The following is a 10,227-nucleotide window of genomic DNA, read 5'->3' on the forward strand; positions in this document are numbered from 1 at the left end:
AGGAAGCCAGAAGTGCAAGTGCTAAAGATTTTGCTGAACAAATGCAAAAGCTACAAGAAGAAGTCAAAGATAAATTACAGGAAAGCAGCAGAAGATATAAACAGAGAGCAGATCTGAAAAGGAGAGAAAAAGAATTTCAAGTAGGAGATTTAGTCATGGCATATTTGAGGAAGGAGAGATTTCCTACAAGGACTTATAATAAACTGAAACTGAAGAAAATAGGACCTTGTAAAATCAAAAGGAAATTTTCAGCTAATGCATATGAGATTGAGCTACCAGAAGGGATCGGAATATCCCCCATTTTTAATATTGCAGACTTGTATCCATTCAGAGAGGCAGAAACAGAGATGCAGAAAGAAGTCACAGGTGATGAAATTCAAACTGTGGATTGGGAGGAACAAGTACCAAAATCATCTCAAAAATAAGTTGAAGCTATTTTAGACCGAAGAGTATCTAAGAAAGCCAGAGGGCAGACATATTTCCAATATCTAGTCAAGTGGAAGGAGAAGCCAGTGGAAGATTCCAGTTGGTTGACAACAGCTGAACTACGGAAATATGGAGTGAGTCCTGAAGGTTTGAAGGACAAATCTTTTCTTCCCCGGGAGTCTGATGCAAGAGCATCGACATTAGCCAGCAATGTGGAGGATTGTCCACATGTTGTGGCTAATCACAGTTAAATTCATTTACTGTTACCGAGAAGGATGACTTCTCAAATTGTTAGTTATTGTAATAAATAAGGCATTGTTTTATTTAGATTGGGGACAAGATTTTTTAGATTAGGTGTGCATGAAAGCTAAGAGATAGAAGATTGTTGTTAGATCTCTTAGAAATAGAATATTATTGTTAGATTTTGTTAGAGAAATTATGGAGTTAAAAAGGGGAAAACATAATCGTGTACGAGAGGGAGAGTGAGGCTGGGTGTGGAGCGAAAAGCTCAAAGTGTATTTTGGATTGTATCAAAACAGAGGTCATCATTACAGTGTAATCTGGCAAGGCCGAGACCCTGTATTTTATATATGAAATAATCCAGTGTTTGTGCAATGCTTTGTTTATACGGCCATGAAGGCTTTGTATGTTGATTGTTTTTTTTTGTTCTCCATACAATGCAATCTGCATGTATTGTTATTAATAAATTGTAAAGAATTATTGTGCTCAAAGAAAATCCAAGTTAATTAGAGTCCGCGAACGGAAAGGCCCATTTACACAGCGAATTGACGCCGGAACCCCCTTAGCGGAGTACTGGGCGGACTTGAAAGATTATTCAGATTGATTGTGGACCAAGTCGGGTCCGGAATTACCATCGCATCGGCATATCGGCGATGACGGAGCAATATCATATCGAAACCTTTAAGCGATGAGTGCGGACCCGATATAACATATATCGGGTTGAATTGCTAGATCGGGTCCGGATCGATATCGGCAGACACATATGTGTGTATAGCGCGTCGAGCGATCGCCGATCGCGACGAAATATTATTGGGCAGAGGCGGATGCGATAGAACCATTAACTGTGGAAAAGTGGAGATCGGGTCCGCAACCTCATCGGGGTCATCGGGACCGCAGCATGTGTTTATGGTTGTAACAACCGATATCGGACCTGCCGAAAATTGCAAAGGTATATATATAATTTGAGGTCTGGGAGGTTTAAAAAAAAAGTGGGTTTTTGTATGTTTCCATATAGTTTTATATATATGTGGGCGCAGGTATAGAAAGGGGATTTATATATATATGATTCCCATGTATTTATGATGGGTCATTCCCGATTCATGTAATATGGTGCTTGCGAGCTTTAAAGCTCGGGTGGTGGCTTCCGATGGGTGATTAAGAGCGCCGATAAAAAGGTGGCTTTGATTCCTCATATGTCCATGGTCATAAAAGGCTTAAAGCCTTAAGCGCTTCCGATAAAGCCTGTAGGTTGTTACCACAGGTCAAGGGCCGATTTTTATTAAGAAAAGGGGATTTTGGGTAATATCCAAGACTACCTTTTCATCATGTCCATAGCCTGCATGCAGTCTGAAAGTGCATCTCTGAATCTACCAACATCCATTCGAGTGGTTGCACAGTTGCTATAGCATAACATTGATGCCTGATATGGCTTTCTGACTTCTCACTTGGAAAGATGCAACTTATCCCTTGAGCATAATATTCTTCAGCTTTAAAAAATCTCCTTCTTAATATGTTTGATCCCCCCAGTTCGAATGTTTAGGGTATACATAATTTTGCCAAATCTTCTAGAAACCAGAAATAATTTTATTTAATCCATGACATTATGAAAACAGTTTTAGAATCTTGAATGCCATTCAATTATGGTAAGGCAAAGTATGTTGAGGAAATTCTTTTTAAATGTAATATGTGAATTCGATAAAAATAGTAGACTAATGTAATCATTTCACTGTATTGAAGGAAAGAAGAACGTTTGTACATAAAGGCTAGCAAAAATAAAAGCAAAAAGAATAATAACCCACTTTCATATATACATAATAGTAAAATCATATACCTAAGCTGTCAACTTTCACAAGACTACTCTGACTTTGCACTTTCTACAGCCATAGGAAGAGCAAGTAGTTCACTTTGCGCACTCTGCTTAGGCAATACCGAGATTGACTGCAGAACTGAGGATGAATCTAAAAATCTGCCATAAGCACCAATATGCATTATGTCTTTCTCAATTATCTGTTCATTTGATAGATTTCCTTTTGAACCTCACGCATACCCTTGCAATGCATGAGTTTGAAAAAAATGGTTGTGAAGCAAAAAGGGATGATTTAAATGTCCCGATGCGTCAGTTTGAAAAACAAATGGTTCTGAAGCAAAAAGAGATGATTCAAATGTACCATCAGAAGCTCGGTATTTTTCATTCCCTTCCACTCTCCATAGATCTTGACACATGGACACCCTAATTACAATTGGGATTTTTCTAATGATCCTCATGTTACTAACCTTAACATGACCTTAATGCATTATGATTAACATAAACAATGTTGATATTATCCAACATTTTTCATGACCTCCTAGTGTGTCCAAACTTGATGAATTCATTTTTGTTTTTGTTATTTTCAGCTCAGAATGAGAAACCTAAACTAACCCAGAAAGGGTTTGATTATAATTTGAGTCTTCCTACGATTTTGTATTAATGTTTTTTGCTAATATTTCTATAATTTCATATCTGAAATTCCTGAGCAAATTTAAATGAGCAAGAAAAGTAATTTTGTGAAGAATAGAAACCACTTGGACTCTCAGATACTATTGGTGATTTTGGTAGATTCTGTTTTGCAGGAAAAATGCTACTCCCTTGGATAAAAAAATAGTTTAATACACCCATTACTCAGAAGCAATTTTGCTCTTCCATTAAAGTAAATTATTAAAGACTTAACAAGAGAATGTCAAAATTTTAATAGTCGGTAAGTCACACAAAACTTATACAATCAATAGCAAAAGGAAATTATAGCCAATAGCCATTGCAAGGGAAATTGTCTCACCTTGCAGCTCTAAGTCGGAGTTTCACAAAGTTGGGATCTATGTCCATAACCTACATGCAGTCTGAAAGTGCATCTCTGAATCTACCAACAACCATCTAAGTGGCTGCACGGTTGCTATAACATAGCACTGATGCCCTAATATGGCTTTCTGGCTTCTCACTTGGAAAGATGCAGCTTGTCCCTTGAGTATAATATTATTTAGCTTTAGAAAAATCTCCTTCTACATATGCTTCATTCCCCCTGTTTGAATGATTAGGGTATACATAATTTTTCCAAATCTTCTAGAAACCATAAAGAATATTCGACTAATGTAATCTCATTTCACTGTAGTGAAGGAAAGAAGAACGTTTGTACATAAAGGCTAGCAAAACTAAAAGCAAAAAAAACAATAACCCACTTTGATATATACACAATAGCAAAGTCGTATACCTGAACCGTCAACTTTCACAAGCCTTCTTTGACTCTGCACTTTCTACAACCATAGGAAGAGTAGGTAGTTCACTTTATGCACTCTATTTAGGAAATATCGAGATTGACAACAGAATTGAGGATGAATCAAAGAATCTGTCATAAGAACCAATATATATTCTCCCTTTCTCAATTATCTGTTCATTTGATAGATTTCCTTTTGAACCTGACGCATACCCTTGCGATGCATCAATTTGAAAAACAAATGGTTGTGAAGCAAATCGGGACGATTCAAATGTCCCATCAAAAGCTTTGTGTTTTTCATTCCCTTCCACTCTTGGATGATAATAATTTCTTGCAACTGCTAAAACTGAATAACTTTGCATGGAAGATGACCTAGAGGCAAGGCGACTTCTAGCATGTCTAAACTTGACGATTTCATTTATGTTTTTGTCATTTTCAGCTCAGAATGAGAAACCTAAAATTACCCAGAAAGGGTTTGATGATAATTTGAGTCTTCCTAAGATTTCTTATTAATGTTTTTTTCTAATATTTCTATAATTTCAGATCTGAAATTCCCAAGCAATACTCAGAAGTAATTTTTCTCTTCCATTAAAGTCAATTATTAAAGACTTAATAAGAGAATTTCAAAATTTTAATAGTCAGTAAGTCACAAAACTTATACAATCAGTAGAAAAAAGCAATTATAGCAAATAGCCATTGTAAGGGAAATTGTCTCACCTTCCAGCCCTAAGTTTGACTTTTACAAAGTTGGGATCTATGTCCATAGCCTGCATGCAGTCTGAAAGTGCATTTCTGAATCTACCAACAACCATGTGAGTGGCTGCATGGTTGCTATAACATAGCACTGATGCCCTGATATGGCTTTCTGACTTCTCACTTGGCAAGATGCAGCTTATCCCTTGAGTATAATATTCTTCAGCTTTAGAAAAATCTCCTTCTGCATATACTTGATTCCCCTTGTTCGAATGATCAGGGTATACATAATTTTTCTAGATATTCTAGAAAGCATAAATAATATTCGACTAATGTAATCTCATTTCACTGTAGTAAAGGAAAGAAGAATGTTTGTACATAAAGGCTAGCAAAAATAAAAGCAAAAAGCACAATAACCCACTTTGATATATACACAAAAGCAAAGTCGTATACCTAAACCGTCAACTTTCAGAAGCTTACTCTGACTCTACACTTTCTACAACCATAAGAAGAGTAGCTAGTTCACTTTGTGCACTCTGCTTAGGCAATACCGAGATTGACTGCAAAACTGAGGATGAATCTAAGAACTTGTCATAAGCACCAATATGTATTGTATTTCTCAATTATCTGTTCATTTGATAGATTTCCTTTTGAACTTGATGCATACCCTTGCAATGCATCAGTTTGAAAGACAAATGGTTGTGGAGCAAAAAGGTATTATTCGAATGTCCCATCAGAAGCTCTGTATTTTACATTCCCTTCCACTCTTGGATGATAGTAATTTTTTGCAGTTGTTGATACTAAATAAATCTACGTGGAAGATGACCTAGAGGCAAGGTGACTTCTAGTGTGTCCAAACTTGACGATTTCATTTATGTTTTTGTTATTTTCAGCTCAGAATGAGAAACCTAAAAGAACCCAGAAAGGGTTTTATGATAATTTGAGTCTTCCTAAGATTTATTATTAATGCGTTTTGCTAATATTTCTATAATTTCAGATTTGAAATTCCTAAGCAAATTTAAATGGGCAAGAAAAGAAATTTGGTGAAGAATGGAAATCGCTTGGATTCTCAGACACTGTTGGTGATTTTGGTAGATTCTGTGTTGCAGAAAAAATGGAAAAATGCTACTCCCTTGGATAAAAAAATAGTTTAATGTACCCATTACTCAGAAGCAATTTTTCTCTTCCATTAAAGTCAATTATTAAAGACTTAAGAAGAGAATGTCAGAATCTTAATAGTCAGTAAGTCTCACAAAACTTATACAATCAGTAGTAAAAAGAAATTATAGCTAGTAACCAATGCAAGGGAACTTGTCTCACCTTGCTTCTCTAAGTCGGACTTTCACAAAGTTGGGATCTATGTCCATGTTGGGTTGTGTTATATTCTTTCCACGACTAACCTACGTAGTGAACTGGGATGTTAGAGGGGGGTCAGAGCCCCCTCTTCGTTGCGTCAATTGCGCAGTGGGGGGGCAGCAGCCCCCCTTGTTTGGGGGGTTTGAGGGGGGTGAGTAGCCCCTCTCTACGTTGCCCCGGGAAATTTTTTTTTGGACCCTATATTAGGTTTGGCAAACCTACCTATGGTTTTCAGTCCATGGTTTTGGACGCGATGGTTTTCAGTCCATGGTATTGGATGCTTCGGCATGTATAAATATGTATTGTAACATTGAAAGGAACATAATGAAAAATCAAGCTGGTAGTCCCGGTTTTGGGATCCAAGGGAAAATATCTGTGTATATGTGTTTTATGTGTTATGCTCTCACATTGTTTATTTTTTTCTATGATTTAGAATTCATATGCAGGTAATTTCTGTACGGGGTTAAAACCTACATTTGGTATCAAAGCTGTTTTGGCTTCAAGGGGACGCCTTTGTTGCTGAGGGGTTTTGCTCGGGCCTGTGGTAGAACCTGTTCAATGGGAGATCTGCGAGATCAATTATGGTGTTGAAAGAAGATGGCGAGTAGTGGAAAGATAGAGATTGAGAAGTCTAATGGTCAGAGTTTTGAGTTGTGGAAACTCAAGATGGAGGATTTGTTGGTGGATAAAGATTAGTGGATCGCGGTAGATCCGGGTACTAAACCAATGGGAGTGACCGATGAAGAATGGAAGAAGTTGGATTGGAAGGCAAAGAGCACAATACGATTGTGTGTCTCAAATTCAGTATTGCTGAATGTATCAGGGGAAGCTACGACGAAGGCTTTGTGGGAAAAGTTAGGGAATTTGTACCAATCTAAGTCTCTGGTGAATAAATTGTTCCTACGGAAAAAGCTGTATAACCTGAGGATGAAAGATGGAGACTCGGTGACAGAGCATCTGAACGCATTTAATACTGTGGTAAGTCAATTAGCGTTTGTTGATATTAAAATTTCAGATGAAGATAAGTGCATCAGTTTGTTGTGTTCTCTACCAGATTCGTGGGATAGTCTGGTTATTGCAATAGGTAGAAATGCAACTGCTTTGCAGTTTAATGAAATAGTCTCAGCCTTGCTGACAGAGGAGATGAGACGGAAAAATATGGAGAGCGAGAATGGTGATGCCTTGTCTGTACGAGGACGGTCCCAGAATAGAAACAAAAATAATTCATCGAATGGGAGATCTAAATCTCCAGGAAAACCTATAAAGGTGGTGTGCTGGAAATGCGGAAAGGAAGGGCACTTCAAAAGGGACTGTAAATCTAAAGCTCCTGCTAAAGGAAAGGGATATGATGATGCTCCTTCTGCAGAGGCGAAAACCACCTCAGATGAAGGTGGGGATGTGTACTTGGCTTCTTCAAGTACACATGTAGATCATGAGGCATGGTTGATTGACTCAGGTGCATCCTTTCACTTCACTCCCCATAGAGAGTGGTTCTGCGAGTATGAGAAATACGATGGTGGTGATGTCTTCTTAGGAGATGATAGGAAGGCTAGAATCATTGGTCGCGGGAAAATAAAGTTGAAGTTGCAAGGTAGAAGGGTTAGAACACTTCCGGGTGTTCTGCATATTCTTGCATTGGCCAGAAATCTGATTTCTATAAGCAAGTTGGATGATGCAGGTGTAAAAAAAGTGTTCGAGAAGGATACCTACAAGATGGTTCGGGGAGCACTGGTATTGATGCGGGGAGTTCGGACTGGAATTCTGTACAAGCTGCAAGGTAGCACTATTGTTGATGGGTGCAATAGTTCTGTGGTTCCTGAAAGTGTAACTGAAAATCTAGTGGTCTCTGGAGAGAAGACCATGTTGTGGCATCAAAGGCTTGGACATATTGGAGAGAAGGGCCTTCGAATACTTCATGGTAAAGGTATGGTAGAAGGTACGAGTAATAGCTCTCTGGATTTTGATTTCTATGAAAACTCTGTATATGGGAAGTAGAATCGGGTGAGTTTCCCCTCTAGTGCTAAGAGGGCGAAACAGATATTAGAGCTTGTGCACAGTGATGTGTTTGGACCTGTGAAGGTTCCATCACTGGGTAAGTCTGTGTACTATGTATCATTTATAGATGACTTCTCAAGGAATACATGGATATATTTCCTTAAGAAGAAATCTGAAGTATTTGATAGGTTTAAAAAATTTAAGGCTCTAGTGGAAAATCAGACAGAGAAGAAGGTAAAGGTGTTGAGGACAGATAATGGTGGAGAGTTTTGCAGCAAGGAATTTGAACAATTGTGTAAGAGGTGTGGTATAGCATGCAGAAGACTACTCCATATACACCTTAGCAAAATGGAGTTGCAGAAATAATGAACAAGATGTTGATGGAAAGGGCAAGAAGCATGCTCAGTGGTGCCGGGTTAGGACAGGAATTCTGGGCAGAGGCGTTGGATACTACATGTTACCTGGTCAACAGGTCACCTTCATCAGCGTTGGAGGATAAGACTCCACAAGAAGTATGGACTGGTAAGAAACCCTCTCTTTCACAACTGAGGGTATTTGGATGTGATGCATATGTATATGTTCCAAAGGAGAAACGAACCAAGTTGGATAGTAAATCTGAAAAGTGCATCTTTATTGGGTATAAAGATGGTTTAAAGGGTTATAAGCTTTGGAACCTAGTAACAAGGAAGGTTGTGTACAGTCGAGATGTGGTGTTCAGAGAGGTAAAAGATGTTATTAAACATGAAGTCCAACCAAAGGAACCTGAGAAGATAGAGTTTGAGCTAAAGGAGGAAGAATCAGACTCTACAGCAGAGGAGGAATCAGAAGATGAAGAGCCACAAACTCTGGGTCTGAGAAGATCGGTTCGAGAAAGAAGGCAACCCGAAAGGTATAGTCCATCTACTTTCTGTTCAAATTTTGCTTTGCCTGTTACTGATGATGATCCAAGAACTGTGAAGGAAGCAGTGGATTCAGAGGATGGAAAACTCTGGAAGGAGGCCATTGTTGATGAAATGGCATCTTTGCACAAAAATGAGGCTTGGGATCTGGTGGAGTTTCCGGTTGGAAGGAAACCCATTGGCAGCAAATGGGTTTTCAAAAAGAAGACAAATTCAGAAGGGAAGGTGGAGAAATACAAAGCTTGGTTGGTAGCAAAAGGTTATTCCCAGGTGCCAGGAATTGATTTTGGTGATATTTTTTCTCTTGTTGCCAAGGTAACTTCTATTAGGTTACTTTTATCTATTGCTACTGCTTTTGATTTTGAGGTAGAACAGATGGATGTGAAGACAACATTTCTTCACGGGGATTTGGAAGAGGAAATCTACATGAAGCAACCTGAAGGCTTTGCGGTGAAGGGTAAGAAAGAACTGGTATGCAAGTTAAAGAAGTCTCTGTATGGGTTAAAACAATCACCAAGGATGTGGTATCAGAAATTTGATACATTTATACGGGGACTTGGCTTCACCAGAAGCAAAGCAGATCACTGTGTGTATTTTAAATTAATTGGTGACCGTGTTATTTATCCAGTCTTGTATGTGGATGATATGTTGTTGGTTGGAAATGACAAAGAAATTATCCAGGATTTGAAGACCCAATTGTCCTCCAAATTCGACATGAAAGATCTTGGTGCTGCAAACTATATTTTGGGCATGGAAATTAAAAGAGATCGGGCAAAGAGGAAGCTCTGGTTAAACCAGAGGAAGTATGTCGAGACAATACTGCAGAGGTTTAATATGCAGGATAGTAAACCGGTGAAGGTTCCTATTCCTGTAGGTGTGAAGTTATCTGCTGAACAGTGTCCCAAGACACAAGAAGAGGAAGAGGACATGTCCCGTGTTCCATATGCAAGTGCAGTCGGTAGCCTGATGTATGCAATGGTTTGTACTAGACCAGACATTGCACATGCAGTGGGAGTATTGAGCAAGTTTATGTCAAAACCAGGGAAGGAGCACTGGATAGCAGTGAAGCGGGTTTTCAGGTATTTGCGTGGCACTAGTGATTATGGTTTGTGCTACCAAGGAAGACCAGGATTGGACAGAGTGTTGGATATTTGTGGCTTTGTTGATGCAGACTAGGCTGGAGATCTGGATCAGAGAAGATCTACAAGTGGGTATGTCTTTAACCTATTTGGAGGTGTAGTCAGTTGGATGAGTAAGAAACAATCTGTAGTGGCACTATCAACTACAGAGGCAGAATACATGGCAGCCACTCATGCAAGCAAGGAAGTAGTTTGGTTGCAGAGATTGTGTTCAAGTATGGGGTTAGTACAGGG

Source organism: Pinus tabuliformis, chromosome 8 (genome assembly GCF_031772625.1).
Source record: "Pinus tabuliformis cultivar Carrire ecotype Pingquan chromosome 8, CPIR1, whole genome shotgun sequence".
Classification (NCBI taxonomy): Eukaryota; Viridiplantae; Streptophyta; class Pinopsida; order Pinales; family Pinaceae; genus Pinus; species Pinus tabuliformis.